Raw genomic sequence first — 20,981 nt, 5'->3', positions numbered from 1 at the left:
TAATCCAATATTTCAAATGACTCACATAAAATTAAGGAAGTTAAAAATGTATTGATTGGGTAATAAGATTGTTCAAGCTTATTTAGTATATAGCCAGTTTCAAAATCATCATTTCAAATAAAGTCAGTGGCTACTGGTGCCCAGTACCTAAATATATTTCAACCTTTTTCTAAGGTTGCAGGTTTAATTTTCCACATGCATCTATTTACTATGTGTCTTGGCCTCCATTTGTCCCCCAAAATTATACATAAAAATAAAATCCATCTCTACTTTCAGAAAAATAATATCCCTGGAGTAACATCACCAAATATTTTCAGATAGCATATTAAATAATAAAACCCCATTCATTTGCTTTGTTGTTTCAAATTTCCAATGCAGAGAGAAAAGGAAAAGAACTAGCCTACATTTTGGTGCAAAATACTAGTGTCAAATCATCTTTCAACAAACCCCAAAAGCATTTTCAGATCAAACAATGAAGTGTAGAAAGGGAGCCTCTATCAAGTACAGTATATTCTCATGTCCTTTAATCTGCTGTAGGGGAGGGCCTGAAACAATCCTTGTAAATGTTAGTTGTTGGCATTACAGTAAAAATTAGTTTGAACGAATGAATTTCAGTAGGGTACTGTATTTCCCAATCAACTGGATGAACAGATAGAGTCATAATTACAGTTCTAGCTCTAATTTTGTGATCTTGGGCAAATATTGCATTATGTTTTTCAGGCTGTGGTATCCCACATCATAAAAAATGAAGACACTACATCTAGAAGCCAACACTGATCTTATTATAAGCAGTAGCCTTGTTGTAGAGTTGAAAATTGGGAAGCTAATGACCATTAATAACTATTTGATTGTGCTAGTAGGCAAAGAGTTAAAAATCAGGTAAACAATTTTCTTTTGCACATAATATTCTATTCACCCTTATGACTGACTTTTGTGTCTCTTTCCATTATTAGAGGGGTGATAAAGAAAACGGCTAATCTTATGGTAGGTGTTAATCAAGAAACATTTTGACAATTTATTCCTATAGATATTGTGTAGACATTGAACAAGAATGTACATGTCAAGAGAAATATTTCTATTTCCCCCTAAAGAGAGAAAGAATACTATGGAGAAGAGGGAGATTTAGCAGGTACTTACATAAAATTCCAAGATAAGTCCAATTTAACAAAAAGTTTAATACATCTCCTTTGTTTTAACAAGGTACTAGCATTTAAGATCCTAATTTAGATTTTCCTTATCTTAGAAACAAATAAATTATAAAAAAGTAAGAAACTTTGGTGGATAAGTTTGTATTAGGATTTCAATTTTCTTAGTACATACTATTGTTTAGCCCATTTATAATAATAAGTTCCTGTATCAGTCACATTACTTTTATTTATTTCTTATATTTTTTCCTTTTGCTAGGCAAGTGCTCTACCACTGAGCTACATCCTCAAGCCCTGATTTCTTATTTCTTTATAGTTTGTTTTGTATTGTTACAGATTTCAATTTCCTGAGTACTAAGTATATCATGTATACTTTATTTTGTTCTATAGTGAAGTAATTATTTACCATTAATCTAAATGTTAGCTATGTTTTTTAAATTCTAATAATTTCCCCTAGGTTTTCAAAAACAAATCAGATTCTCCTTTCAATACCCTGAAAGGGGATTATGGCGATGTCTCTCAGTATATTGTGGTTTGACATATTAAAGGGAGAAGAGTTTTGCATATTCTTCACAGAGCAACCTAATTGGAGAAGGAAAAGATATTAATATTTATTGAGGAAACTAGTATATGTCAGAAATTCTCTAGTTGGCTTATAGATGTGTTTTAATATTTTGATCATAACAATACTTTGAGATAGACATTATCTCCCTCAAAAAAAAAAAAAAAAAAAAAAACTCAGAAGGCCTATTTATAGAAAGCAGCATACCTAGGAGGTAAGGCCATGTCTTCTCCAAAGCAGATGTTTTTTCACTGTATGATGCTGTCTCTTGGCATTGTTAATTGTCCTATGTGGTATGCTATTGACTAGAATCATCTAAATTATTCAGTATCTCTATATTGGTTAGATGCAGAGAAAGGGGTTAGATGACAAATATATACTTTTTGTTGTTAAGACAAAAATAAACAGGTAATTATTTGCAGTCCAAGTTTCTTGCATATTTGGTCCTAATTATATATTTCTCCTCATTACTTTCAACACGTAAAAGAATTGAAGATGTGTGTTACAAAATAGGTTTATTTACATGCTATTTTTGCAAATGGCTGAGTTTTTACTATTGGTATGTCAAATATGACAATTTTCTCTGTCTTCCCCTTTAAAAGTACATGGAATTTATCAATGGCAGTTGAGCCTGCATGTTTGTGGAGTGTGAATATAAATATCATTATACATCTAAAATTTTCAATCACTTCATTTGTTCTATAGTACATTAAACTGATTTAATGGGAAATTAAACTGCTTTCTTGCTGTTTTAACCATAAAATGTTTTAGATTTATTTCAAGGCACAGCTTGTGCTGGACCAAAGTTATCTCTAGTCTAATGGAGTCCAGCCTTGTATTTTATTTTTATAATCCTTCCATATTTCTGCAAAATTAAAAATGCTAAGTAATACTAAAAGGAAAAAGATGGATCTTAGTAAGAACACATTTAATGTTAAGAATGTATCCAAAAGTGGTTAGCAAGCATTGGTTTTGAAAGCTTGTATTCTTTTATTCTGCATAATTTAGATCTATTTGCAATATAAAATAAAAGAATATTGAAAAATTGAAAAGATCTATGCCATATGTATATATTCATAGCCAACAACTCATTAAAAATAAAAGAAAAAGACAAGATTCGGACATTATAGTTTGAAAAGGTTTATTGATTTAACTAGTCTATTCTATATCCAAGAAATGATTACCTCCTCACATGCTTTCTATATTGTATCAAAGCCTGTTTCAAAGCTTTTTATTATAAGTAATGAAATAGACCACATTTCTCTTAAAGTGTGTTCATGAGTATCTGCTTGACATTACAGTTATACTATTTTTTCTTAGTGTTAAAGTTGATAACAGAGTAGCTCCTCTACAGCCTTTGTAGGACCTTACACACACAAACATATGTGCACATTTAAAAGATGAACTCATACATGACAAGCATCCCTTCAAGCACCCCTATAGAAGTAACTTGTCTAACTTAAAAGTATTCTCCAAATAACTTGACCACCCCAGCCCCACCCTGTTGCCTGCACATACTCATTATTTTGAGGTACAAGCATTTCTTCTATGCCTATCATCTGTCAACATGAGTTGTTTTGCATTAGGAAATGGTTTTCTTTAACTTAGATCCTTTGTAACAAGCTTATTCAATTAAAGAACAACATATTTAAAAGTATCTTAGGATAAATACCTTAGGAAAAAGATTAAATATAAATGATTATCAGTTTACAAGACAATTATACTGTAGTTGAAGTGGTTTTGAAAGAAACTGAATTTTGGGACCTCCATCTAAAATTGGAAACGGCATCCTCTTGCTGAGAAAGGAAAACAAAAAGGCTGCAACCCCCAACCCCGACAGGTACCAAAGATGGGAGTGGAGATTGCCCCTTCAGACCTAAGAGGTTGGTTAACTAAATCTACATATGTATATTGTATTGTTTTTGTTTCTGCAAATTTTAATTGCTTCTGTGGGTCTGGGAGTGGGGGACAAGACATCTAGCTGATTTTTCTCTGATTTGATGAAACTGTATCAAGCTTGCTTTTCCTTTTCCATCTTTGTCTGTTCTTATGCTGGCAGGTGGCTGAATCCAGACAGCTAGGATCCAGGGTCCCTGGGCTAGGCTCCCAGTAACAATTCTGCAGAGAGATTTATTCCATAGGTCTTCCAGAGAGGAAGAGGAGACCTAGGTGGGGCCAGAAACAGTGTTAGGAAAGGGCTAAATGAGAATATTAGGAATCCAATGTGCCTATTGCTGGGGATAACTGAAGTCATGGGTAGGAAAGAGAGAAAGCATATCTAAGAGGTTTGCTAATTTCAAAACCTTGCCTAATTTTTTTATTGTGGTAAAACACCTACAGAAATTTTACCATGTCAACTATTTTCACCAGTACAGTTCAGGGGTGTTAAGTATATTGTTGTGAGACAACTCTCTGCAACGTTTTTGTTGTGAATCAGAAACTCTGTACACATTAAGCAACAATTTCCCTCCACACCCTAAATACTGGTAATCATCATTCTATTTTGTGTTTCTATGAATTTGACTATTTTAGATAACCTTATATACATGAAATGATATAGTATTTGTCTATTTGTGGTTAGCTTATTTTATTTAGCATGATGTCCTCAAGGGTCATCCTATCACTAAATTTTGCCTAATTTCAGTATTACCCATATGTAAATCTTCTGATTTGACTTGTGTCTTGTTAAATATTCCATAGCAGTTTGGTGTGCCTTTGTGCCTGCAAGTAGGTCTTTCTGCATGTTGTACATTTAGTTCTTGGTATTTTGAACTGTAAAACTTTCCATTAATAAATATATACTTAGGCTATACAAATAAATGTTACAAATATTTAATAGACTTTAAGCCTTTAAATTCTGAAATATTTCTTGTGGAAAAAGCAAGAACGGAATGTGTCATTTCTGTGTAAATTTGTACTGTCAGTTCTAGTACCATTGGACCTTTGCCAAAAATGGATCTATTCTTATCTAATCTAGTCCCTTCCTGTTCTGTAAGAAACACTAAGGAAAGATACTCTCAACTCACTTTTCTTTTATCAAAAAACGTGAATAGTCCATCCCAGCTCACTCTTAATCTGTAGGCACAAAATTTTTCTACGTAGCTTATTCAATAAACTTAACCTCCCAGTATTCCCAGAATTAACTTGAAACATATTTGTCTATATTTATCTGATATTAAAAAACAGTATTTTAAGGTAAAGTTTTATCAGAGTAACCTTCATTGATAGCTATATTTTTATTTCTGTCTCACTTTTTAAACTCCCAACAGATTTTTCCTGTGCTGCTCCTCTTAGGTCTCCTATTATTTATTTCCTATTTCTTTCACCTTTTGAATATTATATTTCATTTATTTTGCCATGAGCAAAACCTCTTACATTTTCCCAGGTACCATCTCATTCTGTGTTCAGTACCTCAGTTTATAACCCCTGGGCCTATCATTATGAGTCGTCTCTCTTCTTACAGGTGTTTTCAACACTCGCCAGTCTTTTATCATTTGCTATAATCATTTATATTCAGCTTATTGCTTGTTCCAGATTTCTATACCATTTTTAGGCTAAATAGAAGTCTTCCTTTCTCTAAACTGTTAGACCTTCAAAACTTGAGCTTATAAAATAATTTTTATTAATAGGTTACCAAGATTTTAGGCATTACTTTTGATAAGAATATGCTATTTTTCTGAAATATTTCGCTATTTTTTTTATTCCTTTGTTGAGCAATTGGATTTTACTTTTTGGATCTTTACAATTCTGCATCCAATAGAGTAATATGATTGGTGAATCTTCCCAGGACAATGTTAACAGAAAAAAAAAAAATCTTCAAATACTGTGTGTATAATGAAATTTTGGAGCCCAACACACTTGTTATCCTTCTGAGAATTAGATATTTCTAATTTTCCTCAGGTAACACCTAAGACTCTTTTCTGTGTCTACTATCTACCTTTCCACACTATCTATAGCTACTAGGAGGAATGAAACAGCAATATCATAATAGTAACACACAAACCACCAGAGCCGCCACTACATAGCACCACCCACCGCGAGGACACAAAGAGCACAAGGAACAACTTTGGGCATTCTTTTTTTCCTTCAAGTTGCATTAAGTTAACTCTTGAATGAGTGAATTTTCCTTGCCTGAACCATTTGGTCAATACACAAGCAGGGGATGTGATATAGTTGAAGGTAGGGATTCAACCTTTCCTCTTTCCCTTTAGAAAAAGGTCTTAAAAAAAAAAAACAAAAACTGTGATAACTCCTAAGGTAAGTCTATGAGAAAATCTGAAGTTTCATGCTTGTGAATGTATTTTAATTTTTAGATTCTCCTTTGGGAAAGAAAGGTTGAAAAATAAAGGTAGTTCATTTATTTGACATTGCTCTTTTGAATTAGAAATGTACAGCAATGAATTGAATACATATTTCACATACCATTTCTTTATCTTAAGCCATCCTTGTGGTAAAATTTTAGCTAACAAATAAAGTGATGAAATATTCAAAAAGTAAAACTGGAATAGCTATAGAAAAGTCTTATTTGGCTTTACAGAGCTAAGAATAGTTATAAAGACAGTTGCCCTACATATATTTTAGGACACAAATGTTTGGAATGTAATGAATGACAAAGGAAAGGGAAAAACTGCTGAACCCACTGTCTCTGAATGTCATTATAAAGACATGATATGCCAAGCATGTGAATTAAGAGCTTGAGGCTCCTTGGAGGTTTGAAGCATTGTAATTATCTATAACACAGTATTAAAGAAGAGATCTATATTTTAGACCCAATCTTTTGTGAATAGATTATTTTTTAAAGAAATAGTTCATGTTCGAGGGAAAGTTATTTAGACTGTTCATGATTTGGTGATTGAACTTGAAAATAGTTATTTACTTTTTCTCTCCCTTGAAGGTATTTTAGCTGATCATTATTTGAAAGGTTTACCCTCCCACCCACCCATATCAGTGTTTTCATGTGAAAAATATCACATAATCAAACTCTGCATGTATCAAAAAAAATAATACTATTAGCCAAGAAGTGAGATGGGAAAATTATGGGTGAGCTTACGGAGTATTAGGTGGGGTAAAATTGTTTTCAAAACTATTAGCACATGGAAGTTGATGAACTAGAAATCAGAGATTATCCTAATCAGTAGAAATCTTTTCCATTATCAGGAGAGTATTAAGGAGATAACAGACCTTTCAGTGGAGAGGAGAAAATGCAGGTTTGTGAAAGTTCATAGACAGGGCTTCAACCTGGAAAATAAAAAACTTTATTTGCATATCATGCTGTTCGAGACACTGAACTGCATAAATTCATGACCATTAGTAGTTTTCAAACAGTTTCATGCAACATGTATACATTTATTAGTATACCTGGTACATTTTAGAGGAGAGGAGTTAAGCATTTGAGTAGAAGCATTCCAATATAAACAGTAATTCCCGATAAGTTTATCTCTGCACTGGGATCCCAAAGGCTAATCTCTTTACATTTCCATGTGTAATCATTGCCTTCTCCCATTTTGACAAGCATCATTGAGATTTTGAGAGCAATTTCTTCTCTTTATCTGTGAAACTTCAGTGACTTTAGTATAAACAACAAATGTCTTATTTTCACAACTCAAAGGTGTTTGACAGTGAAGATTCGTGCATCCTGTAGTCTGTTGTTTAAGGTTGACTTTTATGTTTGGGTATTCCATAAGAGGAGAACTGGAATTTATCTGCCCAAGGAATGTGCCTACAGCTTTTCATGTTTTCTTTTATTTCTATATAGTCTTTCAAAGAGTCTAAAGATATATAGCTATCATCTGGGGAATGCTAGGAAGTAGAAAGTCTCTTAGTTTGGGTATACCCAGATTTTTCCTGATGTGTTTAGATACCATTAGATTTTTTTAAATACACTGATAATTCTCAGTCTCTATCATATTATTTAGAAAGTATGTATTTTTATGTGTCTTATAAGCAGGTTGATTGTGCTCTGCAAGAAGATGCGTCTGCCATTCATTATGACATTTTGTAGTGTTCATAAGGTAATGCAGGACAATTGTTCAATTACTTTCTTAGTACATTAATGTGATATAATTTCTCCAACTTTTAAAATATGGTTTATGTAGCTGGGTGCAGGGATGCAGGCCCATAATCCCAGTGACTTGGGAGGCTAAAACAGGAGGATCACGAGATCAAAGCCAGCCTCAGCAAGAGCAAGGTGCTAAGCAACTCAGTGAGACCCCATCTCTAAATACAATACAAAATAGGGCTGGGGATGTGGCTCAGTGACCAAGTACCCCCGAGTTCAATCCCCAGTACTCCCCCAAGATGCTTTATGTACATGTAAAATTTATCTTATGGGACTAAGTGAGTGTCTAGAAATTATCAGTGTTTAAACTAATTTTTAATTTGTGGAAATTCATTGAGGTTTCCTAGAAAAAAACATATTGAATACTACTGGCTAAAGCCAAAGGAAATTCGTGGCTAGTTGAATCTTCACTCTTCCTGAAATAAATATCAAAAAGAAAAAGAAGTAAATCTACGTGACACCCTATTTGTTTTTCCCTTGCAATTAAGAATACACCTAAGCAAAGAACATTAACATGTTGTAGAGAAAGAAAATGACTCAGTTCAATACAGCTTATTATTTGTCAAGAAAGTCAATCCATTTAGGATTTGTACAGAGGAGATTGTGAGATAATGTGTATATTATATGTGGTAACAAAATGCATAGTGAGAAAATCTTATGTTGACAATAACATTAAAATTTAAAAAAAAGTATTGTTTTGTTTTGCTTGGGCAGGGAAAGAGGGTGCATAGAGGCCAAATCTCAGCAAGAGGTACATGGTCAGATAGACTAAAATTAAAATTCTAAAACCTTTTCATAAGTTTATTTTATGCTAGAGTATTCTACTCTCCTGTCTCCCATGTTTTAATGTATCTTTGGTTCCCGTGTGCCACATTAATGCACTCTTTAAGGACTGATCATGGCCCTGACTCTGAATGTGTCATGGAATATCTTGATATTCACCACCAGCTTCTCTGGACTTTCAGTTTTATCTCAGACAGACAGAGGCTGGAGATCTTTCTTTTTAAATATTCAAAATGGTTGGTGGCTCTCCTAGAGGAAAATGAGTGAGTCAGAGTCCCTTTAGTTGATGATTTCATTTTACTATGGTTGTGAATGTGATAAATGCACCTGTCTCTAGAGAATGAAACTGCCAGCTTCAGGGAGTGCAAATGTGACTGTAACTGCCTCAATTTCAGTGAGTTATTATTCTCGGAATCTGTTCTGCTTGTACTGGGATAGTTGTTGCAGAGATTGTTGAAACCTATATATGGAAATCAGAGGATAAATAAAGGGACATCCATGGAAAGGAAAAGTTGACTTATCTATAATTTTCTGTGTTTCTTTTTGATTAATACTTAGATGACACTGATAAAAAGTTTACTTTCATAATTAATAATCTGTATTATTTTATATCTGTACCAAAGAAAGAATGTTCTAGGACTGGTCTGGGCCTTGAGAAACTCAAACCATCACGTACACCAAATACATTGCTTGCAAACTTAAGTTTTCTAAGATGTTGCCCTGGGAATTATAGAATTACATTTTGACACACTGGTTCATTTTACTTATGGTTACTTTTGTACATACACAGAAAACTTTACCTATGTTCTTTCCTGTCTCCAGGGCTTCCATTTCAAAATGTTCCTTACTTATTACTTCTTTAGGCAGGGTGTATTTGGTTCTTCTTGTTGTAGTCTAAAATTGCATCAGTCAACAGGGTATCGAAGTAAATGAATTTGAGTGCTGAAATGAAATATTTTAGCTTTGGAATTTTTCATTTTCTACCACAGCTTTTGAGTATGTAAAAATTGGGAATATTTCTGATATTTTACCTGTGAAGTTAGTAGTGAGTACCACTGACTAGGCTTTTGAGCATATACATATATAAGGTATAATGAAATACACAGTCACCTCTAACCCAGCTATTCTCTGTGCTCTGGGAGATTTTCTTCTAGGAAAGAAAATCTAATTTCTTCAGAGCCCTTTCCATTCAGATGAACATTATCTGAATCGATGGTCAGTTTTTCCCCCTTTTGTGTATGTTACTATCTATTATCACTGAGAAAGTTGTGAGCTACTATACTCAGTAGGATCTGAACCAAATTGGACAAAAACTTAAAGCATCTGGACTCTGAGTGACAGATAGTCTCTGAAATCCTGGAAATCATGTCTAAGACTAGAAGTAAGAGATTTTGCAGTCCCTCCCCATCTTACTTTTGTTACCTGTAAAGTGAGCAAAACAGTGATGATGATTTATAAATATTTACAATGCCAGATGAATATAGTAAGCATATGTTAGACAAACTTAATTTTTCAAAGTCATAAAACTAAAGCATGATACATAACTGTAGTAAGATATTAAATGGTGCCCTCATGATTTGCAAGGGATCATATACTATCATGCCTTATGTTTTCATAGGATAAGAATCAGAGAATCTCTTAGCTAAATAGAACTTTGGAGAGAAGTTGAACAAATGTCTACTGGGTGCTTGGATTCCCTCCATTGCTTCCAGACACATGCAGTTACTTCTATGATATCATAGACATCATTATTCCCAGGGCCACCCACTCTTCCATGGTTCTGATTGTTCAAATAGCTTCTTTACATATTCGACTTCCAACCTACTAATTTGAGATTTGTATTAAAAGCTGACCATATTTTTGGATCACAGCTAAGAGAAGAAGAGTAGGGAACAATACAGATTTAACTCTTGATTCTGGGATATTTGTTCTAGTAGTGCAGGTTATCCTTATCATGGTGATAATTTCCCAAATCACATGTCCAGAAAAAAAAAAAAAAGAGTCCTTTATTCTTTCTTGGATGTTTCCATTCAAAGATTTGAGTTGTATTCCTTGTCCCAAAACATCTAAGACAAACTAAAACCTTTTTTGTTCATTCTTTGAAATTCAGTTTATACAACTTTTAAAATTGAGAACAATGTGTTAGAAAATTAAACTTTTAATTGTCACCAGTGATCAATATTCTAGTTGCAAGTATGATTAAGTATTCAGAGGGACTCTTATAACAAATTTACTATCCAAATCTTACATCTTAATCTAGATAAACATAATAGGTAGGCAGTTAGATTCTTTACTCTGGATAGTACCTGCCTTAAGGATAATCTGACTTTGGGATTTTTCAGCTTTATAATAATGTCAAACAACACACATTCAATGGCGACCATACTTGAATTTTGATTTTTTCCTGGGCTATGCTATAGCAACTCACAATGCTGGGCAGTGCCAGTGTGCTGCAGTTCCTAGTCATCCAGGAAATCACTAAAGTAGACGATAGATACTCTGAAATGGACTGTGTTGCTGATTCAGTATGTTGGGTACTTTAGGTGTATTAAATGCATTTTTTATTTAGGATATGTTAAATTTCTGATGGATTTAGCAGAATATAACCCCCTTGTAAGTCAAGGAACATCTGTAAAGTAAAAACTGTTTTTCATGACAATTGACTGAAATTAATGGTTATTATCATTTGAGCACAAAAAAAGTCATATTTATTTGAACTCCAGCATCCATTTATGAACAATAAATGTTTCCCCAACTCTAGTTTGGGAAACTAGAGTTTATTATTACATTATTACATTTGCTACATTATTTGCTACATTATTACATTTGTACATTATTATTTTTGCTACATTTATATACTATGGGCACGATACTTTTCTAAACTTTTAAAAAATAAATTTATTTTAAAATTATGACATTATATTAAAGATTTAAGGTACTAATTACATTTTCAATTTACCTTTAAAATATGTAATTATTAAATTAAAATTTCAATATGGAGTCATTTCACATATCACATTTTATAAAATATTTGGCTAGGGTTTTTCAGGTTTTCTAGTTTATTCCTTTTCAAATTCAGTGACTCACTGTTTTCATTATCTGTCTTTCTATACAGTTACTATATAATTTAGCAAGTTGCATGTTAAGAGGTTTCATATAACTATGAGGATACCTACATGATAAAAGTATTTATTCTATACCCATAAGTAAATGCATCATTGAAAACTCTGAACTTTTTGTCTTATTTTATCCTAATCATTCTTTAAATATAGTCACTTTATCTCAGACAGTTGTGAAAAAGAATGTGTATGTGTGGAGGGCGTGGATGATGAGTGAGTGGTTCCAGAAAAAAAGAACCTCAATTTGCATTTAAAACAACTACCTTTGGATATCTGAGGGGTAATGTCTATTTCAGGGTCAAACTGCCAAACTGAAGCTCATTTCTTTTTTATCATTAAAATATTTTTAAATACCATCTGTGAGAACATATGTGAAAAGTTATATTGGAAAAAAAATTGCATTCTCAATTTCCCTCACTTACATTCTCAGATGTGACTTGATCTCATATGCCCTTCAAAGTAGGCTTGGTTGAAAAATTAGAAAAAAAAATAACATGAAGTGAGAAGAAATAAAATTCAAGCCAAATTAGGTAACACTTGTTACTTTGGCTTTTTCCAGCAAGTCAATTTAAAAGTGCTTTGGATTATCAATCAGTCTAAATATCTTCAAATATTAAAAAGAGAGTCTGAGTCCAACCTCGTATTCTGTAGTATTTTAATTTTGTTTAAAATAGATTTCATTACAGTAAAGGACATAGTTACATTGTGTAACACAATAGGAGTATTATAGAAACTGAAATTTTGACTCTATAATTTCTCTATAATTTATTCCTCCCTTTCCAGACTCACAGTCATTTCCTGATGTTTCAGTTGTGAACTTATATAAGTTAACTTTTATTGATGGTGTTTATTATCACAATCAGCCTTCTTTTTTCTAGACTGAAATGCCTTCCAATTCTTTTCTAGTATTTTTCTAACTCTTTTAGTGTCTGTTCAAATACCATCTCTTCAGTGAAGTCTTCCTTACTCTCCCTTTCCCAACACAGTGAGAAACAAACTCCCCTTTTTGATAAATGGCATGAATTTATCTCTACCTCTCATATATTTACCATTTCCCATTATTTTCAAATGTTGAGACTCATAAGAATCTCTACCTGATTTTTATTTGTTTCTCTAGTTAGGTAGCACATAACCCTATATATGTATGTTGCCAAGTGTCAAAAGAATGTTTGGCAACTGACTAAATAAAGTAACATGTAGAGGAAATACTTTAATTATATTCCATTTTCCTTAATGATTGTATACAGTTTATTCATCCAGGTTTCTATATATCTCTCATTCTGTTCCATAGCATGGCAGACCTGCAAAGATATGTAAATGAGTTATTCAAAAGCTTATTTTCTTAGCAAAGTCTTGGTCGTTAAGTAATTATCTAGTGTTGTCTTCTGATAGATACATTATGGGGCTATTTTTCAGGTGGTTAATAATCTTCATTGTAAAGAGCCTCTTCCTTACAGTCAATGTATACTAATTTTGCCTTTACTTGTTGAGTCAGTCAGGTAGGATAGAATCTTAAATCTCTTACCATGTACTATAACCTTCCTTATTAAATAGTTGTATGTGTAATGATGTTTATCTATTGAAAATTATGTTTAAATCTCACCAGAAAGTATGTGAAAAATTAGTTTGAAACGTAACATATAATAATACTATCTAATTATTACCAATAGCAGTCTTTTCTTAATTTCCAATTTTATCCTGTACTCACAGTTTCTTACCTTCTTTTAATTTTTCTTTCCCCATATGACAGAATGGAGAGACAAGTAGGAAGCATGTCTTAAATATTGGTCTTTGTATCTCTAATGACTAATATGGTTCTTGACAGTGGGTGTGTTTTCAGTAAATGTTTGTTAAACGTACAAGCAATGAATAAAAATGTGGGAGATATTCAATCATGGGTACCTGGACCAACAACATCAGGCAAAAATTTAGACGATCACATTGGTTCCCACTGTTCACTTCTGAAAAATCTGCAATGGAAGTGGAAAGGTTCACCTTCTTTAATGCTTCTATTGTAAATCCAAGCCAAACCTAAAATGAGGAATTGATTTCCCAGTGATCCTTCTCAATTTACCATATAGAGCCTTTAACCATAGCAAGTTTTTAATAGTCCAGGTTTAAATTCTGTTTACTTTCCTAGGTTAAAAAAAATGAATATGGAAAAGTATATATATAGGTTCCACACATACCTAATATAATCTCAGAGCAGATACTTCTTAAAGCAAGAAGTCATTCTGGAACCTAAAACGAATTGGAAACATAAAAGCAGAAATATAGTAAATTGATGTCTTGAAAACTTTTCAATTACAAATATTTTCACTGTTTGAAAGCAAAGAAAAATTATTTGCTTATAAGCAAAGTAAATAAATAAATAGAATGGAATTTATTATATTTGCATTTATTTTTCATTTAACTTTTAAAACACTACTATAATTGAATATTAAAACAAAAACAATAGCAAGTAGTGAGCATATTGTGATTATTATCCTTCACTCATGCACTACTACATATAAAATGCATGCAGTGAGTGATATTCACTAGCCCCAAGAGGTTTGACACTGAACACTACCCCTGGAATGATGTTCATCATCCTCATATGCTTCTCCATTATAATGGCACTATCTTTCCTGATTTGGATCAAAGTCCACCAGGTCTACCTGATCAGTTTCATCAGTCTCTTCTACTTCCTTCCTCTCAGGTAGAAGTTTTTCCAGCAATGAGTTTGTCAGGAAAGAGAAAAACATTTTCAGGAAAGTTTACCTTAAACTCAATGATTAGGTGGCCCTTTTCGTATGGTCTATGATAAATTGGCATACCTTCATTTAGCATACACGTTCTATTTCCATGCTTGACAATCTGACCTGGATGAGAGGTGATGACTGTGGTTGGATTACTAAGAGGGGATACTGGCTTCTGGAAGCCACATAATGCTTCCACCAGTTGTATGTCCATACACATGAAAAGGTCTTCTCATTGCAAAAAAACAGGATGGTCCTTCTGATCTAACAAATTATAATATCTCCTGTTTCCAGTCCTGGATCTTGGTCTCCCTCACCATGGAATGTTAACTTCTGTCCATCTTTCATGCTGTTGACAATATGAACTTCTAGAATCTTTTCTCAAACTATTTTCCTTCCATTGCAGCTTTTTCATTATCTTTAGGACTGATGCGTTCCCCATGGCCCTGGCACTCTACGCACACACTGTATTTGCTAAACCATTCCAGGTCCTATCTGATGAATTCTTATTTGCATGTCAGTACCTGGGCAGTTAGTATAGTACTCTACTGATCCTTTCTTATCACTTTGGCCTTCACATTTGTCACAAATCACATTCTTTTGTAGAGTTGGTTTTCTTTTTGCACCATTATGTAAACCTTCTAAAGTTCCTGAGAGCTGATGTACAACATTTTTACCTCTTCTTCTTTTTGCATCCTTCCTCCTCCTCCAAAACACGTACCAAGATGTCCATGGGAGAGCCAAAACCACCATCTGCTCCACCTTCCTCAATTGCCTGTTCTCCTTCTTTATCATATAATTCCCTTTTTTTGACATCAGAGAGAGAACTTCCTAAGCTTGAGAAATCCGGTTAAACTTTTTTCTTTCATTTGAATTCTTATCAGGGTGGTACTTCACATCCAGTTTCCAGTAAGCCATTTTCAGTTCTTCCTGGGTGGCGTTGGGTTTGACCCCAAAGCATCACAGTAAATGCTTTCTTTCACCATTTTCTGCAGCCAGAGAGTGGGCTGGGGCTGATGAGGGGAACTGGGAAGGAGCAAATACTGTGTGCAGCTCTGACAGCCATCACTTCTCTGCCTCTCACCGAGTATTCTGGAAAGTTCCCAGAATGGAATTATTTTTAGGCAAATGTTTTCTTCCCTAAACAATTTTGTACACAAATATTGAAATTGTCTTTTTATGATATTATCTTCACTTCTTCACAATCTAAAAAATATTATTTTAATTTGTGTGAATCTCTAAATTGATGGAAAGATGATCTTTCTATAACGGACTTTTTTTCCACCTCTGATGACAGTGGATAGTCATGGGATTAGAAAGTTTTGTTCATTCAAGCATGTCTTTTTAATTTTTTTTATAATAAGCAATGGATTTAACACTAAATTATACTAAAATAATTTTCACTTTCTGATTCATGAAATACTTCATTATCATTTTTACCAAACAAATATATTACTGGTCAGGTTGATTGAAGCAAATTAAAACAACCTTTACCAAACTATAATTAGTAATGATAGCCTTAATATTAAGAAAATTTCATTCAAAATACTTTTCTATCTAGAAATTTAATTTTAATCAGTAATATTACTGATTTAATGATAAGGGGAGTTTGGTATTTGTTTCCTAGATGAGAAAACTAAAACAAAGAGAGATTAGGGAAATTCATAAGCTTGAAAAATATGTTTAAACTTTTTTTTTTTTTTGGAAGACAGTCATCTTCTTGTAAAAATCTTCCTACTGGAATACCACAAATAAATGAGGACAAAGATCACTAAAGAATGGTGGATATATTTGTGTGCCAGTTAAATGGATAACAGATCTATAATTTATCATTATTCAGATGTAAAATTATATAATTCTTGTTAACTTTTAAATGTTATGGAAATGTTCATAAATTTTTTTAGAACAAAAAGTCAGAATTAGGACCTTATGTTCTTAACATGACTGATTTTATATAATTTATTTTTACAAATGGTAATTATGTTGTTCCTTTAATTATTTCTCCTTATTGACAACATAGGTGTGAATTTGAACAGAATTCTATTTTCCATATTGGCAACTTTTTTTCTTATTTCTCCAGAATCTAGGAGGATATTATTAGATTCATATTGCTAATTCCTTTTCTACTAAAAAGTTGTCAGTGGGTTGACAAAGAACACCACGTGTTAAGTATTTCAGTATCCTTTTCTGTCAGGCATGTTTTAGTACAAGGACATTTACAGTCAGAAAAACCTAAATTTGAATTCAGATAAGGTCATTCCTTGGACCTTAGGCAAGTTATAAGCTCTCTATAATATCAGAAAAACAACTCCTGGCTTGGAATAGTGTTGTGTGAATTAGATAAAATAAAGAAGTATAAAGTGCCAGGGAGAATGCTCAGGGAAAAAATCTGGGGTTCAATAAAATTAGTAATATTTTAATTATGGTTGACCTTAAACACTGGTATTTCTAGAAGCAGAGCAAAAAGAGATGAAATGAAAGTTAAGAGTTAATTAAATCATTTACTGATTAAGTACAATAAACAGTATACCTATTAATTTATCATTATATAACAGTATAATTTTGAGTTCTGTTTATCCTTGGACTGATATATTCTGCCATTTCATATACATGTATGCATAAGGCATAAAATATTGCAGGACTGTTCGGAAGTGTGGAATGCCATTAACTTTATTACTAAAAGTTTGGGATAAATGAACTATATAGGTAGAAATATGAGTAAGATAGAATGTTCATCCCAATAAAATGATAATAAAATCTTTATTGCATCCCACATCATTACCTGCTGTATTTTGCTTATGTTGGATATAAAGAAAAAAGGTATTGCAGACTCTTTCTCCGCAGCTCTTAAAAGCCTGATTGATCATCTTTTTGCTCCTTTCCACTTATAATGTCAAGTTCCTTAGGCTCCAGATGAAAGGACAGAAAATAAAAATGTAATGGAAAATGTATTCTGATTTCATCTGAATTGTGTCTCCTGGGGTGGGGTAAATAAACTGAGCCCTGTAGACTACACTGTGGGTATAAACAACCTGGAGACACTAACCAGAAAACACAAAACATTGTCCCCATTTATCTTGCAGCAGTGGATTCTTGAATTCATAGTGTCCAGTCTTGGTTTATTCAGACTGAAACTCTAGAACTCAATGGATTCTTAATTTACAGGTATAAATGACAATTATTCAGTACTCTGATAGTGGACCTAGACAATAGAGCTAATTAGAGCAGCTTCAAGATGACAAACTGCTTAGTACAAACTCTGTTTCAGACTGCCCAAGCCATTATATTACTGAAGTAAATGAATTGTTCATTTTATTCTTTTAGATTCCTATATTAGTCATTAATATGATTATGTTTACATCTTTACTGCTAGATTTTAATTTTAAAAATACACATTATCACCAGGTAAAAGGCACTGCTGTTGGCTACACTATTCTTGGTTATTGCAGAAGTGAATCTCAGGATCCTTTTTTAGCCTTTTGCCACAGTATAAATTATTAGAGTATTTTACTTTCACATTGCTCTGTGCTTGATGAAACTCTCCATCTATTCTTCAATTTCTATCATCTTGCATATTCTTTTGCATGACTCATGCCATTAGCAGCTTCCAGTGATGAGGTCCTATCTTTCTTGCAAATATATTCCAAGCATCCCTGTGACACATACAAAAACCACTGGGATCAAGAGAGAATTAACATGAATAACATTAAGGGTCCACTAGAGAAGTCACATCAACTTGATTCCAGCCCAAATAATTTCTACTCTACTTATATTCTGATCTAGCTGTTAAGCTGTCCTTGATTGCAGTGAGCTATCGGCCTCACTTGTCACTTCTTTGAGATCAAGTCTATCCCAAATGAAATCCTCCAACTTGCCTATCCAATGCTTATTTGTTCTTGACTGTCTTAATTTTTCTTCAAAGAAAGAGACATGAGTTTTCTTTTAAAAATTTAATCTCTTAATACTTATTCTTTGTTTCAAATTTTCCCCATTATTGCTTTCTGGAAACATGTTTCTTCTTCTGTTCATATTAAGCATTTTCTGATTATTTACTAGAACCTTGTTCAGAAACTGTTAATACACTCAATTATTTCTTGTGTTAAAAGGAAATTGTCTCTTACTTGTGTGCCTTCTTATGTAGTTTCTCTTTTATTACCTGAATTTTTTAAATTATAGCATAGGTTTTCTACTTGATTTTATTCACTCATTTACTAGAACTCTTTCAATCTAGATTTTTTTTCATCCAATTCTCTAGAAAGCACATAGGTTTTCTAATTTCTTACATTTCTAAGGAATCTCTCACATTTTGAAACGTCCAGAATCCCTGTTTTTCGTTTTCCTCATTGATGTCTGTGGTATTTCATTCACCGTCCTCCAGCTCCACCACGCTTATGCTCTTGGTTGCACAGGATGCATCAAGGTTATAAAAATCACTTAATGTCCAGGCTGACTTCACACTTTCTTTAACTCATTGATCTAGCTCTGTTCACTCAAGAGACTTCAGTCTTTCTCATCTCTCCCTCAATTCTATTCCATCCTTTCCTCATTTCCCATTTCTCCACCTACTATCCTAATCATTTCATATTATGGTGTTATCATAGCTTCTTTTTTATTTTAATTTTATTTTTAAATTTTTTTACAGACTGCATTTTGATTCAATGTACACAAATGGGGGACATCTTTTTGTTTCTATAGTTGTGCACAATGTAGATTCATACCATTCATGTAATCATACATGTACAAATTATTTCTCCAATATTTTTGGATGCTTTCAAATAAAATAACTGTCTTATTCCATATTCCTAGTGATGGACTTTCCTAACACAAAAAATACTAGTAATTCTCAGTTATCTGCCTAATGGATTCAGATCTCCTTTCCTCAAATTTAAAAAGCAGAATGTTTTAAGTTAGTTTTTTTTCTGAACTAAGTTGTTAGCACTCATGTTGCTAGCCTTTTAATTAGGCAAATTTTCTTTAAACACCCTTTATTTTATTGACTTGCTACCAGTGGTTGCACTTTTTCTTTCTTTTTCCTTTTTTTTTTTTTTTTTTTTTTTGCCTGTTTGACTGCATGTGCCCATAAAGATTCCATCTATACTTTAAGATCTGAATTGCCTTCCTCAAAACATGGGGCTATGTGGAGATTACCAGAGATAGTATGAAGTCCTCAAAAACAGGCATGAAACTTAATACATAGTCTGCAAAACAAAAACATGAATTTTTGCAGAGGGTCAGTAGTAGAGACTAATTGTTAATGAGAATCATACTGAGAGAATATGAAACTCTTAGTTCAGTAGCTAAAATGAGTTTGTTACTTGGGAAAACAGACAACTATTGGAGATGGAAAAGAAATCCCTATTTAGATCAGTTCCAAAAACCCTTTCTCCCAGATGACTCATATATAGTCTTAGGTTTCTCCAAAGAGAGGTGCCTTTTAGCCTCTGACATGAATAGGTGGCACAATGTTCACAAATCCACCCCAGAATCCTCTCAGTCTGTTTAGACTGAATCGACTTTACAACCTCCATTTTACATGATTTTTTTTCTCTTTTACATAACTTCTCACTTTTGACGTAAAGTTAAAGGTATTTCTGCATATAACACATATTCTTGTTATAAATATAAAATTATATAAACATATAATACATGAAATATAAATATTATTCCTGGAGGTTGGAAACTTTGTTTTATTTACATTTATATTCCAATATCTATTCAGTATCATCCTTGTTGCAAAATACACCCTAGTAAACATTTAGTAAATGAATTTATAAGCAAAGCATAGAAGAAAGTTTTTTGTATTGGTGTCTAAAAATAATAATGAAATAGTAAAAAAGAAAATGCTCATCATTGTAAAGTTAAAACTTGTAGTGAGTAGATTGCCATAAATTCATTCATGCCTTTTGCCTAAAATTCTAAATGAGATGAATACATTCAGGGTGTGTATATTATAAGGGAGTTGTCAATGTACTATAAAATGTAACCATTATCACTTTGCAGATTGGAAGGACAGAGGAAGACTTGTAAAATATGAAGAAAGTTAATCATTGATTTCAGTTTTTAGACAAAGCTATATAAATAAGTGTAAACAAAGATATTCACTTTTCAAAAGAATTCAGTCAATATTTTCTGGGGAGTAAAAATGCCCAGATCATTATAAAGAGGTAAAATTGCTAATGCAGAGGGTAGTAAATGGGACTATTCATAGACACAAGATGTTTAAATTACAAGGTATACATCTTTTCTGCCTTTCTGTCTTGAGGCATAAGTTGTCCTTATAAACTTTTAAGTTAATTTTGAATATAGATAAGACAACACATGGAGATAAAACAGGCCAAGGTCTTTCTCTACAAATGTTAATCTAATAGAGCAAATAGTTAGTATTTATGGAAGTTGGTTTCAGTTCTTGTACATTAATTTCCGAGTTAGTATTATGTGTTGTTTCATTTCAGGAATATGATGGTGTGTAGCATATATAAATCTATATAACAATAAATAGTTCTATGTTATTATCCAGTAAGAACTATAGTTATCATTTATTGTCTGCTGTGGTTTATGACTATAGGAATATTTGGA

At 32.7% G+C, this 20,981-nt stretch overlaps 1 protein-coding gene and 1 pseudogene across 1 annotated transcript in view; one reads left to right on the top strand and one right to left on the bottom strand.

Annotated features, from left to right (window-relative positions):
* The window catches only part of Lrp1b (LDL receptor related protein 1B), a 1,852,169-nt gene that overhangs the window by 523,067 nt on the left and 1,308,121 nt on the right, over positions 1 to 20,981 (top strand).
* LOC124981261 (dnaJ homolog subfamily A member 1-like) lies at positions 14,205 to 15,391 on the bottom strand (annotated as a pseudogene).

This window comes from Sciurus carolinensis, chromosome 3 (genome assembly GCF_902686445.1).
Source record: "Sciurus carolinensis chromosome 3, mSciCar1.2, whole genome shotgun sequence".
In the NCBI taxonomy this organism is placed as follows: Eukaryota; Metazoa; Chordata; class Mammalia; order Rodentia; family Sciuridae; genus Sciurus; species Sciurus carolinensis.
This window is presented reverse-complemented; position numbering and strand designations above follow the sequence as displayed.